This window comes from Chiloscyllium plagiosum, unplaced genomic scaffold (assembly GCF_037043375.1).
Source record: "Chiloscyllium plagiosum isolate Xiang-an unplaced genomic scaffold, Cpla_swu_hap1 HiC_scaffold_39, whole genome shotgun sequence".
NCBI lineage: Eukaryota > Metazoa > Chordata > Chondrichthyes > Orectolobiformes > Hemiscylliidae > Chiloscyllium > Chiloscyllium plagiosum.
Window position 1 is genome coordinate 91,174,937 of NW_028270177.1, and position 26,467 is coordinate 91,201,403.

At 41.3% G+C, this 26,467-nt stretch overlaps 1 non-coding gene and 1 pseudogene across 1 annotated transcript; one reads left to right on the forward strand and one right to left on the reverse strand.

Moving 5' to 3' along the window:
• Positions 1-26,467, reverse strand: part of LOC148138809 (uncharacterized) — a 55,734-nt pseudogene that overhangs the window by 7,726 nt on the left and 21,541 nt on the right.
• trnas-uga (transfer RNA serine (anticodon UGA)) lies at positions 6,989-7,071 on the forward strand. The gene has a single exon. It is a non-coding gene; the product is annotated as a tRNA-Ser (tRNA).

The window sequence follows — 26,467 nt, forward strand, 5'->3', positions numbered from 1 at the left end:
AGTAGTGTTGTCCCAGTCGAATTCATGATGCTTGTCATCTGCGTGTGTGACAATGGAACGAGGACATGCCGCAACCCAAAGGACTAGCCACACTAACATACATCAAGAGCATTTCCGAACTGACAGCCAGACTACTGCGACCAATAGGACTCATAACAGCACAGAAACCAACAGCCACTCTCAGACAACAACTCACCAGAACGAAGGACCCGATACCCAGCATGATCAAAACGAATGTAGTGTACAAAATCCCATGCAAGGACTGCACAAAACACTACATAGGACAAACAGGAAGACAGCTAACGATCCGCATCCATGAACACCAACTAGCCACGAAACGACACGAGCAGCTATCCTTAGTAGCAACACATGCAGATGACAAGCATCATGAATTCGACTGGGACAACACTACTATTATAGAACAACCCAAACAGAGAACAGCCAGGGAATTCCTAGAGAGCTGGAACTGACAACCGGAAGCGGCAGATTCAAACCACGACAAATGGCAGAGGAAAGATCACAGAAGCGCTTCACAGGAGGCTCCCAAGCACTGAGGATGTCACCGAGACAGGGGGCGAAACGTCTGCAACACAAATTCCCAGCTCGGCGAACAGAACCACAACAACTTGCCATTGAATCTTTTGATGGACAGTTTGCATATCGAGCTGCCATTTGATTTGTTTCTGGAAATATTGGCATGAAATAAATTAAATATAATCCCTTAGCACTGACCCTCCGACAGCACACACTCTTCCAACACTGAACGGGTGACGATGGCAGTACTCAGCTCTGACGCTGTGATAGTATCCTCTCGCTCAGTACTGACCCTCCAACAGTGCCTGCTCCCTCAACACTAACCATCTGATTGTGCCCACTCCCTCAGCATTGACCGAATTACAGTAACCGCTCCTTCAGCACTAATCATCTGAGAGTTTCTGCATCCTCAATACTGATGCTCTGACACCGTCAGCTCCCACAGCACTGAACCTCCAAAAGTGACCGCCCTTTCAGCACTAACCTTTTGCATCGGAAAGAGAAAGCGCCGTTCCGTCAGTTCTGGCCCTGTGACAATGCATGCTTTCTTGGCTCTGTCATTTGAGCCTGGTCCTGGTGCACTATTTTACTCACTTGCACAGTGTTCAGAAGGTTTGAAGCAACCAAAGATATCATCTGTGAATTGCTGCACCAAATGATCATAGCAGTCTCCTGCGAGTGAGGGAAACAGAGGGAAGGTGAGCAGAAAAACTATTTGTCACTGTCAGCTTTGATGAATTCCTGCCTCATCCTCAACACATATCCATAACCTGCGGCCAGACTGCCTCTTATTAACAGTCACAGGCCACATTGGATTTGTTACTGGGTAACGGACTGGCCCGGTGTAAGATGTGGAGGTAGGTGAGCAATTTGGTGATCGTGAACACAGTTCGGTATGTTTACTTAAGCATTAGAAAGGGATAGTTATATACTGCAGGGAAAGAGTTATATCTGAGGGAAAGGCAATTAGGATGAAATTTGTCAAGATTTAGTTTGCACTTGATGTGGAAGGAAACGGATGGAATGAGCACAATTGGAATGTGGAGCTTATTCAAGGAACTGTTATTGCATGTACTTGATGAATGTGTACCTGTCACTTCTGAAGGAAGTTGTGGAGCGAAGCAGCCGTGGTTTACGAAATAACTTGAAGCTCATTTCAACAGAAAGTAGAAGGCATATGTTAGGATTTGACGTGAAGGCTCAGTTAGGGCGATTGAGAGTTACCAATTAGTTACGAGCGTCCTGTACAGAGAGTCCAGAGAGCCAGGAGAGGACATGAGAAATCGCTTGCGGATAAAATCTTAGAAAACCCTAAGCCTTTCTACGTGTATATGAGGAATCAAAGAATGTCGAGAGTAAGATTAGGACTAGTCAAAGATAGTAGAGATGAATTGTGTGTGAAGTCAGAGGAGGAAGGAAGGCGCCAAATGAATACTTTTTGTTAGTATTCATATTGGTTTAAGACAACGTTGTCGAGGAGAATCTGAGATACAGGCCACGAGACTGGATGGGACTGAGATTTACAAGGAGGACTTGTTAACAATTCTGGAAGGTGTGAAAATAGGTAAGTGCCCTGCGTCGGATGGAATCTATCCAAGGATTTTCTGGGAAGCCAGGGAGGAGATTGCAGAGCCTTTGCCTTTGATCTTTATTTCGATATTGTCTACAGGAATAGCACTCGAAGTTTGGAGGATAACAAAAGTTATTCTCTTGTTGAAGAAGGGTAATACAGATGGCCCAAGTAATCATAGACCAGTGAGCCTTTCTTTTAGGAAAAAAAAAATATGGAACGGATATATATAAGATAGGGTGTATAATCATTCAGCCAACAACAACTTGATTTCAGAGGGTCAACATGGTTTCGTGAGTTTTTCGAGAAGGTGACCAAGCATGTTGATGAGGGTAGGGCACTTGACGTGGTGTACATGACGCCAGTAAAGCCTTTGATAAGCTTCCACATGTTAGGCTGTTGGATAAAATGTAGAGGCATGGGATTGACGATGGTTTCGCAGTTTGGATTAGAAACTGGCTTTCTGTTAGAAGGCAGCAAGTGGTGGCTAATGAAAAATATTCAGCCTGGAATCCGGTCACGATTGATGTGGCACAAAGATCTGTTTTGGGACCACTGTTGTTTGTTATTTTCGTAAATGACTAAGACGCAGGCATAGGTGGATGGGTTAGTAAGATTGCAGATAACACTAAAATTGATGGAGTAGTGGACAGCGTGGAAATTTGTTGCAGATTGCAGGGGTGCTTGGATAAACTGCAGAATTGGTCTTAGAGGTGGCAAATGAAGTTCAATGCAGTTAAATGTGAGGTAATTCAATTAGGGAACAATAACAGGAAGGCAGAATACTGAGTTAATGAAAGGATTCTTGGTAATGTGGATGTGCAGAATGATCTTGGAGTCCATGTACATAGTTTCCTGAAAGTTTCCAGCCAGGTTATTATTTTTTAGATTAATCACAGTGTGTAAACAGTCCCTTCTGCCCAACAAATCCACACCGACACGCCGAATCGCGACCCACCCAGACCCATTCCCGTAACACTGCAGGCAATTTAGCATGGCCAATTCAACTGACCTGCACATTTTTTGGATTGTGGGACGAAACCCACGCAAACACCGGGAGAATGTGCAAACTCCACACAAAGAGTCGCTTGAGGCAGGAATTGAAGCCGGGTCTCTGGCGCTGTGACGCAGCAGTGCTAACCACTGTGCCACCGTGCTTCTAAGAAGGAATACCTTGTTTTCGGTTTCATTGGCAGAGGGTTGAGTTCCTGAGTCATAATGTCATGCTGCAAATATACAAAACACTTGTGTGGCTCCACTTGGAATATTTTGAACTGCCATTCGCCCCATTCTAGGAAGGATGTGGAAGCATTGGAAAAGTTGCAGACGAGATTTAACAAGATATTGCCTATTCTGGAGGAAAAGTCTTCTTAGGAAAACCTGAGAGACTTGGGTCTGTTCTGATTGGAAAGAAGAAGTCAGAGAGCGGATTTGATACAGAGTTACAAGGTTTTTGCAAGGTTTGTGAAGGTTTGTAGCTCAGGTTGAGGTTTCGGGTGTAGGTCTGCTCGCTGAGCTGTAGGTTTGAATCAAACCTACAGTGCAGCCATCAAACCTACTCCAGAGAGTTACAAGATGGTAAGAGGATTAGATAGGGTAGATTGTGGAAGTCTTTTTCTTAGGAAGATGATGTCAGCTTGTACGAGTGGTCATTACTACAAATTGAGGGGTCATAGATTTAAGCCGGATGTCAGAAGCAGGTTCATTGCTCAGAGAGTAGTAAGGACGTGGAATGCCCTGACGGTAAATGTCGTTAACTCAGTTAAATTATGGAGATTTAAATAATCCTTGGATAAACACATGGATGATGGTGGGATAATATAGGGGGATGAGCTTAGATTAGTTCACAAGTCGGCACAACATCGAAAGCCAAAGGGTCTGTGCTGCGCTGTATTGTTCGATTGTTCTATGTTCTAAAGCCAAATCTCCACATCGTGAACCTCCAACCCCATGGCATCAATTGGGATTTCACCAGTTTCCACATTTCCCCTCCCCCACCTTACCCCACTTCACAACTTCCAGCTCAGCACCGTCCTTATGACCTGTCCCATCTGTCCCATCTGTCCTTCCCATCCATGTGCATCATCCTCCCCTCCAAACTATCAAATTTACAACCTCCTCCGTGCACCTATTGCTTTCCGAGCTACCTTCAGCCCGGCCCCATCCTCTCAAATTTATCTTTCCACACTCGAGGCTTCCAACCAAATTCCTGATCGAAGGCTTTTGCATGAAACGTGATTTTCCTGCTCCTCAGATGCTGCCTGACATGCTGTGTATTTCCAGCACCACATTCTTGAATCTAATCTCCAGCATCTGCAAGACTCACTTTCACCTAATAATCATGGGTGTCCTTAATTTTCTCTTTCCCTTTCCTGACTCCATTTTCAATAAAGTTTAGAGATGTGTAAACAATACATCAGCTATGTCCCAAGAACAGCAAGAGACATATCTTGGTTTTCGATTAATTTGCAGGGCTCTTTCAGTTCAGTCATTTCCTGGGACATCATCTTTTTCAGTATGAGCATTAGGAAAGAACATTCCTTTTAGCAGTAAAAAAACATCAGTCTGTCACTCACCTTTGTTTCATGCACAAGGGCACCCAGACTCTTCTGTACAGCACTTTTTGCAGTTCCTCGTGATTTTAATGGCAGTCAGTCTTTTGACTCTTCCTACCATGTGCCCGACTCAAAAGCCTGACATGCAATTGAACCTGAAAAGATTTTGACCACCCATTCAACCTGTCACTATCCATTTCCAGATTCCGCTGTCCTCATCACAAAATGCCCTCCCACCTGTTGTGTATCGTCAGTAAATCTGGACACATTCCACTCTGCCAATTCCACCAAGTCATTAATGCAGGTATAAATCATTGAAGTCCTATGACTGACCATTCCAGCACTTTGCTAATTACATATTTACAATTTGAGAAATACGCAATAATCCAGATTCTGTGTCTTCCACTAAATAAATAACGGACTATCCTGACCTTTTTTTTGCTCAACTTCGTGAACTCCTACCTTGTGCAATGGCTTTTGATATGGTCCCTTATGGAATGCCTACCAAAATTTGATCAACTCGACTTGTAATATGATCAAAGAACTATGGCAAAGTTGTCAAGTGTGTTTTTCCTTTCAACAAATGATGTTGACTCAGTTTGACTCCAATCATCTTTTCTCAACGTTCTACAATCTCTTTCTTCATAATGGTCTCTCGCAGTTTCCAAATGACAGATAAGATATTGGAACAGATGGAAGCCATTCGTCCCATCAGTTCAGCTCCACCTTTTAATGAGGTCATGTCTGATTTGGTTAATTCTTAACTGCACTTTTCCGCCTTATCCCCATTCTTCTTGATTCCCAAAGTGACTAATTGTCTCGCCATCTCAGCCTTGATTATACTCAGCCTTGACAGCCATCCATTGTAAAGAATTCTGCAGATTTTCTACTCTTTGAAAGACATAATATCCTCCTCGTCTGTGTCTTAAATGATTAACGGTTCCCCTGAGATTAGGCTCTTTATACTCTACGCAAACGTCGTTTTTCATTCCATATCTTAAGTCCCAGTCCTCTGGAAACTGACCCTGATCGTTGGCAACATTTCTTCCAGAACATCAACCCACCCCTCCGCACTGCGCCCTCACCCATCAGTATAAACAGATCATGAAAATCTCCAGTTACCCTTCTTTTTTCCAAAGAGAAGAATCCCAACCTCAGTAATTTCTCGACAAAAGAGGTTTGCTCATCGCTGGACATAATGTAAGGCGGAGGATTGCCAAGAGGTTTTGGGAAAATATCGCCAGTTGGCAGGTTAAAAAAAATGAAAAATAACAGTAAACTCATGTCTCCAGCTTTGGGAAACTTTAGAATATCTTTGGGAAGCGGAATCTGAGGAGAACGAAGGGTAGATTGTCCAACTTAACAGAGCTGGTCTTTAAGAGGCTGGAACGTTGACTCTGTTGTTCTCTGGACATGAACCAATCTGAGACATTGAAAGGATTTTCGTTCCTCCGCGTCAGGAATTCAAACCTCGCCACGGCGACAGGACCACGAGAAAGCTAGTGTACAAACAAGTTACCAAAAACTCTCGAAGAAAGCAGGACTCCGGTTGTAGAAATGTTGGTTTCTGTGACATGGATGTGTTTGCAGAGGGTACAGGACTGTTGCCATTTCACTACAGTGAATGTTCCAGGATTTATTTTGGAATAGTAAAACTGATAGAGAACAACAATCAATTTGGGAGGGGCAGGCTGAAGTTTGAATTCGTGAAAAGACTGTTTCATGGATCGTGCAAAGAGTCAGTTCACCCGTGTCTGTTGCGTAATTGGTCAACACGTTCATCCATTAACCGAACGGTTGGTGATTTGGGACGTCCCAGGGTTGGATCTCTCATTGCTCCTACTTCATTGTTTTCTTTCCTACATAGCTCCGGGTATTTAATGTGATCAGGAAAATGTTCCCCAACAGGAATCCTATCCAGAACCGCAACGGAATTTCTGTATTGTTTTAATGGTTAATGTAAAGGACTGTGGATGTTGGGAATCTGAAAGAAAAATAGAAAATTCTGGGGAATGTCAACAGGTTTGCCAGTACTACTGGGAGAAAGCGGAGTTCTGATAACGTTCTGAAGAAGTTCTGAAACGTTGAATTGCCTTTTCCCAGCCTAGATCCTGCTCGACCTGCTGAGTATTTTCCTGCAATGTCCGCCTTCTTTTAAGCTGAATATCGATTCCAGCTATCGGGGTGGAACACCCAGACCCACTTCGTACCGACATTTCATCGATTTGAAAGCTGTGGTTTTTGAATTCAAATAAACCAAACAATGATTCACCACTGCTAAGCTCCCTAGAGGAAGAGACCTGGAAATAAAAGCGTGCACAGTCTATCTGTAGTTGTGGCAGAGTGGTTAAGGCGATGGACTTGAAATCCATTGGGGCATTCCCACGCAGGTTCAGAATCCTGTCAACTACGAATAAGCGTGAACTTCGCGATATGCTTGGCTTTTGGAGATTCAGATCGCGGCGGGGAGAATCACTTCATCCAGGTCATGAATGGTGCAAATCTCCAGTGCACTTAACGAACTGCACAGATGCACTGCTAAATTTGTTTAGACTCGTTACGACATAGCGTGAACCTTCCTGCTTACTATAAAACCAGCAACGATTGACAATGTATTTCTATTACCCATTTTAACGTTCATTTCGATAATACTATTCAGATAAAACTCCCAATTAAGGTTTACAAAATAACACTTCTTTTCTCAAAACCAGACAGTTGTCGGTTCTTGTCTTCGGATCTTCCCGTGTCTTTGTTTTTTCCTTGTTTGGACCTTCTGTGTCACAGGTCACAGATCGAAAAGGTATTTTCCTGAGATATATTTTTACAAGAAGATTGTTACCTGCAAGAACTTGGCATTCCTCCTTTCAACTGCTCAATATCCCCCGTCTCATACCCCAGAGCATCTGATTGGGTCATTTTTTTTAAGACTTTCAAGGGACACAATTAAAATTTGAATTGAAATGTATATTTTATTCTGATTAAAATTTGAACTGAGTAGCCAAACTTGAACTGTTTATGACTCCAGGTAATGTACTAATTGAATTGTTCGACCCAGTATTACGTCGTTGTTTTATTGAGAACACTTGTTGCTGTGTCTGGTTGTTCTGCTGCTTTTACCTGTGTTAAACGTGCACCAATATGTTTAAAACACCTCGCCTCTACAGGAAAAAATGAACCATCATAATGAAGATATGTTTTCATTTTAATTTTTAAATACTTTACTCGAACATACAGAAAGTTTCATACAATTTCATCTGAATGCCATCAGTTAAATCTGTGATAATGTATCTGTGAATACATTCTACTGTACGGAAGCTAAGCTAATTGGAATTGGACAGTCAAAACAAAAGAGTTAGCATCTAGCAGCTCGGGTTTGAAGGGTAAGTGGATTATTTAAATGCCTGTGGGGAGCTAATCAAAGCACATCTGCAAAAATAAAAGCAGTCACAAATTCTTCACATAAAATACGTTGTACCACTCATTCAGAGAATAATAGAATTCCTGGTTTGTTCACTGGTTTGGTAAAATGCGGCACATGATGCCCAAAATTGCAACATAAAACATACTTAACAGTAGTAAAAGTAAGAATTTTTCTATTCAACACAGAACCCATTACTAATTGTTTGCTCGTATTATGTCGGTACTGAGAAGGCCAACCCAATGATAACATCTCTGTGATTACCGTGAAGGTGATTCCCCGGTTTCGGGGACTCATTACCACACTCAGTTTGCTTCAGGTTCTGAAGTGACCTCAGCCAAACAGTATCCCTCATCATGGAGCCATTCCACATCGCGAGCGGCTCGCTCATTGATGATCCACTGGAGCTGCAGTTTATATCCAGGACAGTAGAGAAAGCAGAGTCAGGGATATGGTCAAAAGGAGACGGGGGTAGGGAGGGGAGTAATATAGGTTGTGAAGCAGAAAGTGTGACCTGGAATGAGAGACAGAGACAAGGAGTGTAGAAGGAGGAGAGGCAACGGCAGGATTTCATAAAACCAGTGATTCGTGGAGAATCCTTATGGGGAAACATACAGAGGTGGAGAGGGTGACCAAAAATGTGAGAGAAATAGAACACAAGAGTTGACGGGGGAATTAAACATCAAAACAAAAATAAAAAAAAGAGATTCAACTCTCCTCTCGATTCTGCTGCCTCGGAAAGGTGCTGGCATGTGCAGCCAAATCAACGTCCTCAGCAGTAAGAAAGACATTCGAACGCTCGAAGCACTGTACCCCACTTTGCTCAATCAATATTTGGGTCCGTGTGAGGTTTGTCCATGGGCCCATGTCTCCAATCAGTGATTGTGCACTTTGGTTTTGGGGGAGTGTGGTGGTGCAGTTCCTAGGGTGGACCTGGGTGTGGTGAATCTGTGATGATGTCTTTGCATGGTGAAATTCTTGCATTTTTCATCGCGATATTTTTCGCCACTTTATTGTCAATCTCTGCCTCTGAGGTGATCATCGCGTTAACCCATTGATACGGATGACCTAAATGCAATATTTCCAACGTCAAACAAATTACACACGCACACAGCTCAGGCCAGTGTATAGTGCTGATTGAAACAAAACATCCCCATCTGGTAGGATTCACTTTTGGGCTGGTCGGAATTGTTTCTTCTTTCTGTACATCTGTACATTGTTACTCTGCCTTCAGTTCAATATTCTTATCTCCTCCCCTCTAATCTCTCAGTTAACCTTCTTCACTCTATGCTTCCAAACGGCTAATGTTCATTGCTTACATTTCACGGACATTTTATTTTATTTCCACCTTTATAATTCCTGACTTCAGTTTTTCCTCATCGTCTCGTGTTCGGAGTGATCAATAATAGACACATGGGGTCATGGAGACACAGATGGAGAGAGAAATATAACGACAAGAAGACGCAAAACAAATGATTTCTAAAGAAAGGACTGAACGTGGCTTTTGACATTAAAGCCGAAGATTCGTGCACAGTTTCGAAGGTTCTACGATGACTGTTCCACGTTGCAGTCTATGCCCTAGTCTAGATGTTAGATTCTATATGTGGATAAAGGAACTGGATGCATAGCATTGATGTTCCAGCAGTCATTGTTTGGATACAGATGATACAAGTGCCAGAATGCAATCACTGATTGATTGCCAGAATGCAATCACTGTTGTTGTAACCTATTGTTACATCTAACCTAACGTCATCTGAAAAAGAAGACGAATCATCTCGTTGTAAGATAATTGAGCTGTATTGGGATTCACGATTTTTCATTTTTGAACACTTGAAATTTCGGCTCTGTAAATTATTATATCTTGAATGACATTTAATTAGCTTCGCAATTATGTTTTATGCAGATTTCGTCTCATCTCAATGTTATGAACACATTATGGACCTTGCAGAGAGCTACAATAAATTTACATTTATCGTTGAAATGATACCAAAACGTCTCCTTCAAGCAGGCCAACAACGTTTATCTTTCCCGAGGCGTTTCCTTCCAGTAAGACACAGGAAAGTAATTGAGCCCGATAAAGCGCACACAAATCTAACGTAATTACTTTGGTTCTCTTGATGGCTTTTTCCAGGCTGTCTGAGCTGAAAGGGTGAATTCTCTGATCCTGGAATGAGGGCTTAGACAACATGGCTTCCTCTTCGAAATCAAAGGCGGAGAACGTTTGTTTTGGTACTTCTTCTCCTGAACTTGATAGAAACAGCTGATGAGAATGTTAATTGTGTTCGTGAGTTCACTTGCAAAAGGCATGTTTATGGTGAATGCGGCCACAGTGACAGAGCTGACGGTGAGTGCTTGGTCAATATATTACCTTGTTAAGTATGTCAAAGGTTTAGAGTTCTACTAAATCGTTTTGTGTGTGTTTGTGTTATTTTAGCTATGCTGTAAACATACCGCATTTTTGCTGAAAGCTTTGTGGTAGACATATCGAATCACACATAGTTTCCAGCGCATGACTTTTGCGTTTCAAAAAGTACAGAACTGAGGTCATGCCAACCGATAAAATGCTTTGTACTAGGCTGAGTTGGGGGCAGTTGGGATCTGGTTTGCTTTCTTCCATAACAAAATAAAGGGTAAGCAAACTTCTGCCTTTAAACGAAGTCATTAAGATATGATCACACGACGAGAGCAGAAACAAGGAAATCACTAAATTTTCACTCATCTCGCTCACATTGTATAGTCAAATATTGTGGTGCGGATAAACGCCTGCAGAACAGGCAGCGTCTGAGGAGCGGTAGAGTTGATGTTTCTAGCATAAGCTCTTAATCAACAATGTAGGGGATAGGAACAAGGAGCTAAGAGATAAATAGGAGGGGCTGAGTCCTGTGATATGGGAGTGACGAAGTCGAGAGATATTCATAGATGTTGGTGGATAGCGGTGTCAGACTGGAGCGGAGGGTGCAGTGGACAGGTGCAAAGGAAGTTGAAAAGCTCGAACAGTCCAAGTGAGCGACCACAAGAGGGAGGGTTGGATCCTGGATTAGGTGGTGTGAGTGGAGATGAGTAAACTGGTGAAATAGACATTGATTCAAGTGTGTTAGGAGACTGGCAAGGTGGAAGACAATTAGTTTTTCCTCCAGGTGACGACTCGTTAAGATTTGGCGGTGGAGGAAGCAAAGGACTTGCATTTCCTTGCGAAGTGGGGGGGGGGGAGTGAAGTGGTCAGACACAGGCGGTGGGGTGTAGGCACTAAAGAAAACTGCGACCCTGTGGCAGAACCCAATAAAACCCTCTACCATTTCAACAAGGACTTGACACTCCTAGACGTCCTCCACCCTGAAGGGACACTCAAAAGGGACACTCAAAGGGACACTCAAAATATAGTAAATATTTTTATATAGATATAAACATATAAAGTTAATTTTTTTTTAAAAAGAACAACACTTTCTGCCAGAATCAAACCTTCATCTGAACATCATCTTCTTGAAATGTCCAACATCAGCTGCACCCTCCCCTCTGATAAATCATCATATCCCAACACCTTCACCTCCAACATTCGCCTTTCGAGCTACCATCCTCCGCCCAAATCTCCATTCCAATTATCTATCGATCAGCCCCCTTACCCCCAAATGTCGAGTGCCCTGCTCTACACATGCTGCCTGAAATTCTGTCCATTCCAACTCCAGACCGTTCACTCTGATCTCCTGCATCATTACTGAATACTTTCTCCTCGTCGATGTTTCCTACGACAAGGACATTTGTCATAGTAAGCAGCCATATTGCTTGAAGAAACGACTGTCAGGTATTAATGTTAAATCTTGAAATAATTCGGCCAGTAACACAAACAAGCTTCCAAATCACCTTTAATCTCTCAGGCTGCTCCATTATTCCACACATGTCAGTTATTCTATTTTAAATTAGAGTCGTCACTCCTTTACGCCCTCATCAATGTTCCATGCACGTGGACGACACCACATCTATCATCTTAATCTGTCACAGGATACATGTAGCAACACATGGAAACCACTAGCATTTCTTGAGAGAGTGAAATAACGGGGGTGGAGGGGGGTGGGTGGCGGTCAGGGAGCTTGGTGTGCAGTGTGGTTCATTTTGAAAGTGAAGATCAAACAATATGTACTTTCTCCAGCAGTAGCTTAACATCCCCATCAGCCGTTTCTAATTCGCAGTCATCCTTACCAAAAAAGGACAGTCTGATGAAAGTCTCAGATTTGAGATGAATGGCAGTGATTCATACATGACCAATTGGTACACAGTACTAAATTGTAATTTTGCTATTATGAGTCAAGATTATAAATCAATCACCTAAGGAATGACCTCTCATCTGGTAAAAGCTGGGATAATACTTATGTTCAGTACTCCATTGTATATTAGATTTCGTTTTTAGGAAAAACAATAAAAACTAGGTTCAGAGGAATGGTCAGGGATTGAGTTCTGTTCAAAGTTAGCAATGCATTTGACGTAGATTTAGAATTTCCTGTTGGATAAACAAGAACACGGTTTTGAATTCCAGGAAGGAGGTCGACGAGTTTCATATTGTAGATTTTGGATAAATCACAAATATATATAACTCTTTGATTGGGTGTAAGCATAAAATTCAGCATTGGATTCATAGAGAGGATTTTAATTCGTATTAAGGCAGAAATAAGGATCTAGATTTCTAGTTATAACTGAAACATTGTTTCACTTTAATGCTGGGTTTCGACGATGGATAGATTTGCACATTTGAAAGAACATGCAGCTACTCTGAAAAGGGAAATGTGAGAACTTCAGATGGTGGAGATCAGAGTCGAGAATTTGTTGCTGGAAAAGCACTGCAGATCAGGCAGCATCCGGGGTGCGGGACAATCGAATTTTTCGGGTCAAACCTTACGTCAGGAATTCCGAATGAAAGGCTGATGCCCGAAACATCGATTATTCTGCTCTTCTGATGTTGCCTGTCCCACGTTGATTTTTCAAACATCACACTCCCGAAAGCTATTCAGACGGGTAGGTTAAGAGTTCAGCATGTAACATGGAGTTGTTCTTTGTCCGTTTTGGTGTTATTCTAATTCACGATGTTAGGTTTGATTGCAAGGAAATTTGTATGTTTTAAGAAGTGTAAGGCAACTATTTATCAACGAGCGAGATGCTAACGAAAGTACAGTGACAGTAGGGAAGCATTTATCAAGAAAGCATAGCATTTGATGAGGGAGAAGTGCTTGATGAAAAGGTGTACCGAAGTTGAAAAACAAATTTGTTCCAGATAACATTCATTCAAGGACCTTGAAAAAGATAGTTGAGGGAAATATATACTTTAAATGAATTCTGTTTTTTTTAATTAACAGAAGTTGGGGAGGTACCAGAATATTGGAATATTGCAACGGTATTGCTGAAAAGAGGTTGCAAAAGTAAAATCCGAACTTACAGGCTGGAACCACTACAGAAATTATAAATCAGGACAGATTTATTCATCACATGTCAAACGGTAACGCGATTAGCAACATGGTTTCCCTCACGCAATTTGTGTCTTCAAAGTTGCCAGACGTTTTAGAAGAGGCAACAGAAAATTGGACGAGTGTTGACATGTTATCAATCATGCTTTATTGAATTTCCACAGAACTTGTCATACATTTAATTGAGAGTATGTGATGTAGTTGCCAATATTACACCAAAAGCGCTAGGATATGACTGTTTCGGTTTAACTGTTTCTGAATCAAAGTTTTTATTTGGCAGTATATTACATTGAACTCTTAAGTTCCTCCCTTAACGAGGAATAAGTCAATCCATAAATAAATGTGTTCATGTCACAACTCAGGCTGCGTGGCATGAATCCACTTCTAAGTCATATGAATTCAGACTTGCTATAATTACTTGCATTTGCTCCTGTAATGGTAAAACACAGAAGAATGCAGCTGCCAGATATGCTGCCGAGGAAATACACAAAGCTCATTCAACTCTCCGATTCAGCGTCTTTACACTTATCTTTGATGTTCTGACCCCTCAGTCTCTAACGGATGTGACTATTTAAATTCATGTGGCTAAGAGTCAGAGCGTTCGGCAGCAAAACTAAAATAAATGGGAGCAATTGGATTGAAACCATACCAAATTAATTATTTCACATTCATCCAAGATCAGTGTTATAGATTGGCTTTATATAGCAGAACCATGGAACGTTGTCAGTTACATATCCAAATTCCTGTGATAGCCAGTGAGGTTTTTTTTTGAAAAGGAAAAATGAAAACGCTGGTTGTTGTGAGACCTGCAGCTTCAGCTCTCTCCGTACAATATTTTGGGCTTTGACAGTGAAAAAGAAAAGGTCATAAGTCGTTCAAAGGTGAAATTAACGTTGACTCAAACTCAACATTCTGTGTGTACCCGACGAAGAGCATGGGCAACAGTACACATGTACAACAGACAACAGTGTAACGGGAAAAAATATCAGGTTAAAGAATCCGCTGTCGTATTGGATCTGCCATTTCCAAAGGCAGAAGGTACTGACTGGTACAAGTCGAAAGGTCACAGTTTTCAAGGACATGATCAGTATCATCGCAAATTTAAGTGCAAGTGAAAGATCGAAACAATATAAATATTTTTGATCAATTCACTGTGACAATAATGCAGAACCATCACTCGGATTTGGTTTATCATTTGCTTACACATTCAAAAATCTCTGGTGAAGAAGAGTGCCAGCAATAATTATGAAATAACAAAACAAAACAATTTCAAATGGTGGTTTCATCGTATACAAGTCCCAGACGGTAAAAGCTGAACCATTCGTGTTCAGGGACCTTCGTGGCGGTGTTTTGAGAGCTTCTGGAAGAGAACCGTCTCCTCAAAATATTTGAACATATTTCATAATTAGTAGCTAGAAGCAACTAAGTTAATGTCGTTTACTCTGATTTCCACAATCCTCACATGTTACAACAAAAGAGAAGGGAGAAGTTAAAATGAACTGATGGTCACTGCGAGAAACTCAAAACAGCTTGTCATGCGTAAAGGAATTCTAAGGAATGGCGATAAGTTCATTGTCCTTTGCAATTTTAATAAACAGTATGGCAATGAAAAGTAGAAACACATCATCAAAATAAACAGACATATAAAAAATTGAAATTATGCATAATATGAAGAGATTTGTAAAGTGTCCCAAGAACGAAAGTTCAACATTCTACCTTGCAATTTGCAGACATATGAAATAGAAAGAGGCGCACTACACTCAGATCGCACAGGTTGCTCTGTCATTCATGTGGTACTTGGCTGATCTGATTGCAACTCAGATCCACATTCCCGACTTCACTTGTTCAACTAGATATTATTCCCATTTACCTTAAAAATAGTTAACGATTCAGTTTTAACCATGTCATCGGAGAGTCAAACAGAAATATTGATGACATACGAGTGTAAAAGAAATCATGTTTTTCTTAACGAGTGTTACTCCAATATCCAAACAGTGTTATTCGGTTCTAGATGCGTCTGAAAGTGAAAATGTTCTCTTCACTTTTATTATTTTAAACTGCCCTCAGGGCAGTGCACGTTTCAATCAAGACGTTTTAAAGTCAGTAATCTCAGAGTTAGATCACATCTTAATGCGGTACGGAAAAGCTTAATCTGCAATATTTTTTCCCTAAAATATAGAGCCCGCTCATTTCAGGTAATATTCTGTTAAAACATATTGAACTGTTTCCTTCCTTGAATAAGGTGAACAGTATGAGTCCAGTCCTCCTATTGTAGTCTCATCACCGTGTTCTTTAGCTATAGATTTCAATATGATAAAATAAGATTCAACATATGTTTTGGTAATACAGTGAGTATCACGCTGGAAATCAATTTGCAGTGTTCCCAGCATCGACATGCGATTGCAAAAAAAATTAGACTGTTAGAGAAATTGTACACTTTGCCTGCGTTTCAGAAGCAGTTTAATATGAAACACGTTAAAAACTGGGGACTGCATCAATACATTATTTGAACGTGCTATATATCACTTCAGCAACAAATAACTACAAAAACCAGAAGTATATCTATACAACGTTATCCAGAAATACGGGTAACCAATAAACACAATCAACCACTTCCTCAAAAACAAACGCAAACAAGTAGACACAACACAAACAAAATCTATAGCTGCATTACCTTACTTCAAAGGCATATCAGAAATGCATCTAGACCACTCAGACGCCTTGGCATCCTGGGAGACAATAAACCTTCCAACACACTTAAATTGTCGACTGATGATCCTAAAGGACTCATTAGATACCACTAGCAAAACTAACGTCATTTACGAGATACCATGCAAGAACTGGAGAAAAACACATTACATCGGACAAATTAGCAGGGAACTGGCCACCAGGATACATGAACAACAACTGGCCACCAAACGTAAGACGCACTCTCATTAGTTTTCATACATACAGGCAAAGAACGACACCACTTTGACTGGGAAAGCACACATACACCACAAGACAGACGCAAGGAAGACACGCATCTAAATTCTTAGAGGCATGGCATTCTAACCAGAACTGCATCAGTGAACGCATATGAATATCGACCTTGTGTACGTTCCCTTGAAAGAATGAACGAGAAATGACATCACCCACCTTAAGAATCGAAGACCTGTAAAAAGGAAGGCTGGACATACCACCACAGCTTCCCCAGAGAATCTCACTGAAAATGTTCCCTACTTTATAGTTGCAAACTCTCTGAAAACAAACTATCAAGCTCTGCGACCCTCCTTACATACTTGTCATCAAGCTAAGCATCAGATCTTCTCAAATATCGGTAGCATCAGATGATAGAGAGGTATGTCTGAGGAAGTGCTAACTCCTGAAGAATGCTGCATATGCTTGCATCCCAGCCATTGCTGCTAATTTCTGGTGAATGAATTAAATGCAGCTAGTACAGCTTTGTTGCATTTTTGGCATGATTTTGCACAATCACGCCCAGTGCATTTATAAATACTGCATGGATCAGAGAAACAATACCATCTCGTTGTCAATACAGATGTAGGAAAAATGCCAGAAATGCAGTTGCACTCGGGCTGCATGAAGATGGAGACTGTGAAGCAGTACATATTGCTAATTCAAATCAGGACGGGACAAATGCAATTAGTGTCAGGGTCTCAGGGAGTGTTTCCAGACTTAGGGAACATGCGGTGCAGGTTCGTAGATTTTTGAAGGTGATGCAGCAGGTAGTCGTGATCGTTTGAATATTGCCATCAGATTGCCATTTTGCTGCTCTGCACGACATTGGTTAGGCCGCTTTTGGAGTACTGCTGTTAGGTTTTGTCTCTGTGCTTTGAAATGATTGTGCTCAATCCGAAAGAATGCAGAATTGATTCACATGGACGCTTCCAAGACTGGGAGGTTTCAGCTCGAGGGAGCGGCTGAATAACCTGGGGCTAATTGACCTGGGTGTCGGAGTATCAGAGGTCCCATGTCGAAGTTTCTAAAATCGTGAGGGGACGTGGATCGCTGATGTATTTTTTCCAAGCATAAGTAAGCCTGAAACATTAGAACATGCCTTTAAGGTAAGGGACGATTTTACACGTTCCTAACGAAATGCTTTTTCATGGAGAGTATGGTGCATCTATGGAATGACCTGCTAGAGGAAGTGGTGGAGGCATGTTTAATTATATATTTTAAAGTGGCATCTGGGTATTTGCATATTGTTTCCTGAAAGATGGCAGAATTTCATTCTAGAACATCTGCCTGCACGTATGCAGCTGGGTCAATGGCCTTTAATTTATACCACTGCGCTTTATCCGCCTCTGGTCAAAACCAATCAGACGCTTGACTACTTAGGCAGATTTTACGGAAAAGAAGACGAGACGATTATATTGGAAACCAATGGTTCCTAGTATAGAAATAATACAACGAGCTGACTGAGTGTATTACTTTCTCTTGAAAAGGAAATCGAGATTAAATTATCTCTTTTTCATCCCTGTGGAGGGATAGTAACTTGACTTCATTCAAACCATCACCTCTTCGAAACTAAAAAGCAGCCCAGTGCAATCTGAAATTCCTGATTAAAACACAGATAGTTGAACATTTACCAAAGTGGTAGAGGTTCTAATCGTGATAATTCGAGGAACAGAAAATTAAACATGCAGGTGCTTCAGAAGTCTACGATCTGGAGAATGTAAAAGGTATAAAATTAGAAGCTGATCTGGGAAAGATGGCAGATATATCATTGGTCAAGTGCTCAAAGGACCGACAATGACACTTCCACTTCGAAGAAACTGCCTTCCAACACCACTATTGGAAGTGCTTGCACATCCAGCTATGTTTCATCAAAATAAGTACTTCTACTTCTGAAGACATTTCTGATACGAATATATTTATTAAATGGTTGTAAGTATTGTTCGGTACGCAACAATTTGTTGATTTCCTGCGACTATATAGTCAGGGCCAATATAAAATTCCTTCCATTACTTAACGTATATGCCATGAAGCGTCCTTTGGCTCTTCGAGACAGAAGCTTGCCCTGATAAGGAATTGTGCAAATCTGCTATTTGGCTGGTGAAAGATACTTCTCCCCAAATCTTGCATCAGTTGCTCTTGCTGGTGATTCATTTTACCGTGGCAGGTGTGAATTAGTATAAAGTGTTTTCTTGTTCATACCTCATTATTGATAACATTGAACAAACAAATCAATTCTGTTTCTGCAAGATTCATATCTCTCTTTCGAAATGATTTGATACCTATTTATATATTAAATGCCTGAATGAAAGATTTATTGAATGTTGAAACTGTCTTATAACCCCATTTACGGATGTGTCTGGTGTATCATATTCATTCTATTCAGTATGTCGGTCCTTCTCACATTTACATGATTATACTGAACGTGTTTACCTGCTAGCAAAATTTGTTTTAGTCAGAAACTGGAATATGAATTGTCTCGTTTGGTTGTCTTAGAGCGAACTTGGTGACAAGAATGGTTATCACAAGAGGAAGATGTGGCCTTTCTAAATGTATCACTTTTTCCATTGTGTCAAAGGAAATAACAGGTCTATTGATAATTAACATCAATATGTTACTGTATCGTGTCTTCAGTTACCAGTTTACCCTTTCATTCTTGTCCCCCACAGCAGTCTGCAGGGTAATTTATATCTGACTGCTGTCGATCTTGATTTATATCTTTGATGCATTGTCTCCTTCACATTTGATCTCCGTGCTGTGGTTTGCTTCCAGAAGTTCCAATGTATTGTACAAAAAGTGTATCAGTAACTTTTACAGTAACCTTTTTTTGGGGTCTAACTCTGTTAAAGGAAATGGCAGTTTATGTTTTTTTTTTAAATTCATACCTCACCAAATATTTCATAAGGTGCAGTGGAGCGGTTTTCAAACAACTTCACCTGCAGAAATGGCATTTGGTTGGTGTTACACGGCCTCAGTCGATTGGTTTCCATTTTGTCTGATCATCCTGTTTAATTCAATGGAAGTATGACGTATTTTAGTGGCCAATAGAACTCTTTCAGGAGTCCAGTGTCGACGGAGTGAGAAACATAGCAATTGGGAGACTGAGAATGGAAGGAAACTCATCATTTTACTTCTCTCAGTGTTGTAATTAACATGTTACTATGCCCTATTTACTGCCAGGGTAACTACAAAGGCCCTAGTTATATCTCAGTGAAACACGAGAATTCATTAAGATTAGAGTGGTTTTGGAAAAGCGCAGTAAGTCAGACCGCATCGAAAGAGCAGGAAAATCAAAGTTTTGGGCAAGTGCCCTTCATCAGGAATGAGCCACTGTGGTGGAGAGATAAATGGGAGTGGGATGGGGCTGGGGCGAAGATAGCTAAGAGTACAATAGTTGAATTGAGGTGCGAATAAAAGTGATATATCAGAGAGGAAGGGTGAGCGGGTAGGTGGGAAGAAAGTTTGGCAGGTAGAACAGATGATGAGGATGGTGCTGAGCTAGCAGTTTGGAACAGGGGTAAGGTGCGGGGATGGTAAATGAAGAAGCTGGGGAAGTTCACACTGATGCCCTGGCATTGAGGTGGTCTGAGGCGAAGATGAGACCTTCTTCCCCAGGCGTCGTGTGGAAATGGAGTAGTGGTGGAGGAGGCCCAGGAACTGCATGTCCTCGGCAAAGTGCGACGGAGAGTTGAAATGTTCGGACCCGTCATGGTCGGGTTGATTGGTGCTGGTGTCCCGGAAATGTTCTTCGGAGCACTTTGTGAGTAAGCATCCTGTCTACCCAATGCAAAGGAGGCCACATCAGGAGCAACAGATGCAACACATGATATTTGTGGAAATGCAGGTGAAACTTTGATGGAGGTGGAAGGCACCTGTTGGACCTCGGATGAAGATGAGTGGGGAGGTGTGGGCGCAGGTTTTGCAATTCCTGCGGTGGCAGTAGAATGTACAAGGAAGGGAGGGTTTGTTGTTGGGGGGCATGGGCCTGTATAGGCAGTGAAGAAGGGACTCCAAACCCTTCATTTTCATATACCCATCCAAATGCATCATAAATGTTTCAATGTACCAGCCTCCACTACTTCCTCAGGCAGCTCATTTCATATACGTACCACCCACTGTGTGAAAAAGTTGCCCCTTAGGTCTCTTGTAGATCTTTACACTCTCACCCTAACCAATGCCCTGTAGTTCTTTCCTTGCCCGAACGCAAGGAAAGGACCTGGGTTTTTTTTTGCCCTGCCCGTCATAATTTTGTAAACCACTATAAGGTCACCCCTCAGCCTCTGCAGATTTAATGATTCTTCCCAGCTTCTATCTTTTCGGCTCTCTTTCAGAATACGAGATTGTACTAGTAGGTGTATGTCTTATCATGAAGTTGCGTTTCTCTTTGGATAAGTTGAAAGTGATCTCAACATAAATACCGATTAATAATTTGACATTTTGTGCCGGTTTTAATTGGGCACAACAATCAGTAACTATCTAACCTCGCCTTCTTTTACATAAGTCGTGAGAAATCACACAGTTTTCTTTAACACTTTATTTCAGAATCTGAAGGACAGCAAAGAAGAGTATTAATACCCACGTGACATCACAAAATTACAGAATAAGTCAAGAAACGCATGGTTTTCATTCCGTTGTGTTGCAGAAGGAGGCTATTTGGTCCTCTTTGTCTATGTGTCGTCTCTGTGATGTAATCATACCAGTTCATTCTCTGCAATTAAAACATAAAAGATGGAAATTTTTTGTCGCCCAATTTTTTTGTGAGATCATTGCTTGCAGATGTTTTCATCACACGAGTGGATAGAGTCGTCGAATTCACTGTTACACATCGCATCAAGTAATCCTGAAGTATGTATGCTATTGCTAATTTTGCAGTAGTGTAACGTGTATGTTATTGATTGTTGTGCCAAACATACGAACATAGGTGAATAGTATTTTCAACTCCCGAGCAGCAAAATTATTTACTTGACAGCGTTATTCATGCTACTTCAATTCTTTACATTTATTTCCAGTTCTGATTCGGTACGAACTGATTGATTCCATCTTAAAAAGCATAAAAATATATTGGAGAAAGTATGATCTGAGACGATTGCAATTTCAAGTCTTCTGGCGTAAGGGAAGTCAGTTTTGATACTAATTATCTGTTTATGTCGAATATACCACAACCCATCCGTCCATAGTGCAATTTTCATGTTTTAGCTTGTAACCGCTTTTTCATGGTCTTGTGCGTTTTCTCAAACTACGTTTCCTCTGCAGAGAGATTTGCTTCAGAAAATTGAGCTCTTTCGTCAAGCATGAAAGGTCATCCCTGAAAGTATGGCATTACCGTAACTTGCAGATGAAAGTCATTTCACTCAACAAGTTTCCATCTCCACCCGAGGAGCACGCCACCCTATTCTAGTAAACCAACATTTCGATAGTTAATCCACCTGAAAGACCATGCTACTGTTTAATTGTGCAAGTCCAGTTCACATAAATTGCACGTCACTGGACTATAGGAGAAAGCAGAACATCCAGAGAACGTACAAACTCCACAAACTCTGAGGCGAGAATCAAAACTTGCAGTCGTGCCCATAACTGCACTATTGCAACCTTATGTTTGACACTTCTTCTTTCCAAAATGTACAGATACTCAATTTGCATCTTTTTGACTCAAACGAATTTAATGTCAAAATAACTAACACAAGTATTAACATAGCTCCCTTGATGTACTTTCATGACTATGTGTTTCAGTTACTATGAAACAACGTGGTATCTTGTGAACGTGCCAGTTCGTCTCCGTCATTTTTTTCCCATTCATTCAGCAGACGAGGTTGTGGTTGATGAGGTCATCATTTATGGCCAATCTGAAACTGCCAAGAAGCCAGTTACGAATCAACTACTATGTTGTGGGTCTGGATTCACATGCATGCCAGGACAGGTAAAGACAAAAGTATCCCTCTCTCGAGACCATTCCTCACATAGAATGTTGTCCTGAATACTGATAATTGATTCATGAATATATTAAAAACTGAATTCCAGATTTTTGAAATAAGTTTTAACTTTCTGCAGGAATTTCAGCTTTGCATCCCCAGAATGCTGTCTGCGTCTCTGCATTAACTATCCAAATATAATACCACCAGGCCATCACCTCTCCCTTATCTCGGGTTATTGTTTCCTAATGCTTCAGTCTCTTCTCTATACATGACAACACCAACAACTAAAGAGAAGCTTGTTCTCAGCTGTTCCTTTAGCGTCATCTTCACCAATCCATTAAAATTTGCTGCAATTATTCTTAAAAAATCTTTGTGACACATTTCTGCCAACGTTACCTTTCATGCTACAACGACAGATCCATTATGTCCCAGAAATTATTCGTGATTAATGATGTTGTTCCAATTCAACACAGTCAATATATTTTAAAAGAACATTCACGGGCATTTCCACAACTTCTGCTTTTTAAAATATCTCGTGCTGCGATCACTTGCACTGACAGTGTCGAAATGGCAGAGATTCCGCATTATTGGAATAAAATAATAATTTATAAGTAAGCTTGCATATTATACTGAATGCCATCAAATCGGAATAGGGTTACAAAATCGAGATGATATTCAATCTTAAAACTTGGTCATCGGTAATGAGAGGACTTTGTTTATTAAAAGGCCCTTTGCTGGACAGCGATCTATTCTGATGAATCTATTCTCATGTCACTACTTTCTTCATTATCATTAATTGGGTGACATGAACGTGCATGAGTCGCTGAAGATGACACATCAAAACACAAGAAGCAAATAAAACTGCTGCAGAGTAACATTTGACCCTTCAAACCTTCGTGGATCCACATCCACTGTCTAAATCTGTCGCCGATTTTCTAAGAGTCTGTGTCACATCGGTCCCAGCTCAGTCATGCATCTATCCTGGTGCGTCTTTAAAGACGCTATCTTGCTCGCCGCTGTCACTTCCACTGGCAACGCATTTTAGGCATCCATCACCTTCTGTGTTTCGAAAATTCCATGCATATCTCCCCTAAACGTTGCCCCTGTCACTTTGAACCCATGACCCCCAGTAATTCAGCCCCCCATTTCTGAGAAACATCTTCTTGCTATCCACCTTGTGCATAACTCTCGTTATTGTGTGGACCTCAATCAGTTCCCTCCTCAACCTTTGTCTTCCTAATCAAAATAATCCTTATCGACCCAATCTATCTTCATAGCTGGCGACCTCCATATCAGGCAAATCCTGGAGAACGTCCTCTCTCCAAAGAATCCATATAGTTTTGGTAATTTAGCAAGGAGAACTGTCTGCAATATTACAAATGTGATGGAACCAATATCTGAAATAACTATAAGGTGACCTGTCAAATTCTGTACTCAGTATCCTGTCTGATGAAGGCCTCACAGACCACTCTATTGACCTGTGTTGCCACCTTCAGGGAACAATGGAACAGAACACCCAGATCTCTCCTTGCATCAATTATCTCCAGGAGATTTCCATTTACTGTATAGTTCGCTCCTGAACAGGATCTGCCAAAATGCATCACCTTGCATTTTCCCGAATTGAACTCTGTCTGCCAATTCCCTTCCCAACTGTCCAACCTATCTGCATTCGGCTGTATTCTCCGACGGTTCACTTCATTATTTACAGCTTCACCAATCTGCTTCATCTGCAATCTTCCCAGTCAGACCATCTAGACCTTCCTCCAAATCATGTATGTTTGTAGCACAAACTCCCCTAGTCACAGGTCTCCATTCTGAGAAGCTCCATTCTACTATTGTTCTTTGTTTCCTGTGGCCCACCCAGTTCTTTTTAGATCTACCTTGCACACCATGGTCATCATTCGACTTCACCTTCTCCAGGAGCCTTACATGGGGAAAGTTTCAAACACCTTACAGACGTGCATTCGTATGATATGTACAGCCATTCTCTCATCAAACACTTTTGTCAAATCCTCTATTCTATTAATGTTGTAAGACATAACCTTCCCTCCACAAAACCATTATGTTTATCACTGATAAGCAAATATTCATCCAGATGGGAGTCCATCCTATCCCTCAATCTTCTCCAGCATCTTTCCTAACGCAGATGTCACGCTCACCATTCTATAATTACGTGGATTATCCGTGCTACACTTAATAAACAAGTGGACAGCATTGGCAATTCTCCAGTCCTCCGGGACCTCACCGATGTTAAAGGATGCTGCAAAGATATCTGTTGACGCCCCTCTCTCGCTTCCCTCAGCAACGATAGATGCGATTCGGAGCTGGGGACTTGTCCATCTAAATGCCTTTTAGAATATCCAGTACTTTCTTCCTCCATAAGCTGACTTGAAGTAGAGTAATCAAACATCAGTTACCAATATCAACATCCATTATGTCCCACTCTTCAGTGATTGCGAATGCAAAGTATTCGTTAAACGTCTCAACCATTTTCTCTGGCTCCACACGTATCTTTCCTTTTTTGTCTTTGATTGGGCCAACCCTTTCTCTCGTTTTCCTGTTGTTCATTACATATGAATAAAACGTTTTGGGATTTTTCTTAACCCTGTTTGCTAAGGATATCTCTTACCCACTTTTAGCCCTCTTAATTCTACGTTTCAGATTTGTCCTGCATTCTCGATATTCTTCCAAAGCTTCGACTGTCTTCAGAATCTGCCTGCCTAGACCTTACGTATGCGTCCTTTTACTTGCAGCTGATTTTACACTTTAACCTATCTTCTTTGCTTCCCTAATTTTGATATTTCCATCCCTCATTTTCAAAAGAAAAATCCCTCCTGCACTCCAGTTAAACACTCTTTAAAAGACTCCCTCATATCAAACGTGGATTTATCTTCAAACACCTGTTCCCAATATACTTTACCCACTTCCTGCCGAATTTAGATATAGTTGACCTTCCCCCAATGTAGCAATCTTCCTTTCGGACCACAGTCGTCATTGTCCATGATGATTCTAAATTTTACGGAATTGTGAATACTATTCCCAAAGTAATCGCCATTTGAAACGTCAACCGACTTTTCCGAGCTCATTCCCCAACATCAGGTCCGGAATGGTCCCTTCCTGTGTCGGACTACTTACAAAATGCTCGAGAAAGTCTTCCTGGATTCTGCTAAATATATTTACCACCTTCTAGACTTCCTAGATGGACGGAATCTCAGTCAATACTGGGAAAACTAAAATATTCCATCTGCACTACACTTTTTTCTCCTGCATTTTTACATATATGTTGACATATTTATACGACTATCTCCCACTCGCTGTTGAGAGGCCTGTAGTAAAGCTTCAACATTTATTCCGCATCTTCCCCATCTCTGAGCCATGAGATATTGCATCATTGTTTGAGTCGTTCATCGTGACCTCCTTCAGTATGGCTGTGGTATCCTCTTTGACAAGTAATGCAAGTCGTCCACCTATTTTAGCTCCCGCTCTATCCCGACTGAAGCATCGAGATCCCGGGATATTTAATTGCCAATCGTGTGCTTCCGTCAAACAAGTCTCAATAATGTCAATGATATCATAATCTCAGGTGTCATTCCAAGCCCTCAGATCATCTGCCTTGCCAATTACAATTTCAGTATTAAAACAAATGCACCTCTGACGACCAATCCCTTTTGCGCTTTTCATCTGCTCTCGACCTCCTGACTTCATTATCTCGTTCATTAAAGCTTTAGTTTCCGCCATGTTACTGTCGACTAATCCCTCTTAAATTCCCAATCCCCTGCCACATTAGTTTTCGCCCTCTCCAACAGCGTTCACACAAGCATTGATTCCAGTCCGGTCCAGGTTTGGACCGTCTAATTTGTAATCATCCCACCTGTCCCAGAATCGATCAGAATGTCCCAACAAACGGAAGCCCGCTCTCTTGCACCATCCCTCAAACCACACATTCATCCTGCATGTCCTTCACTCCTATTCTACTTAGCACCGGGCACTGGTAGCAATCATCAGATTACTATTTCGGAGGTCTTAATTTTAGCTTGGTTCACACCTCTCTAAATTCTGATTGTAGGTGC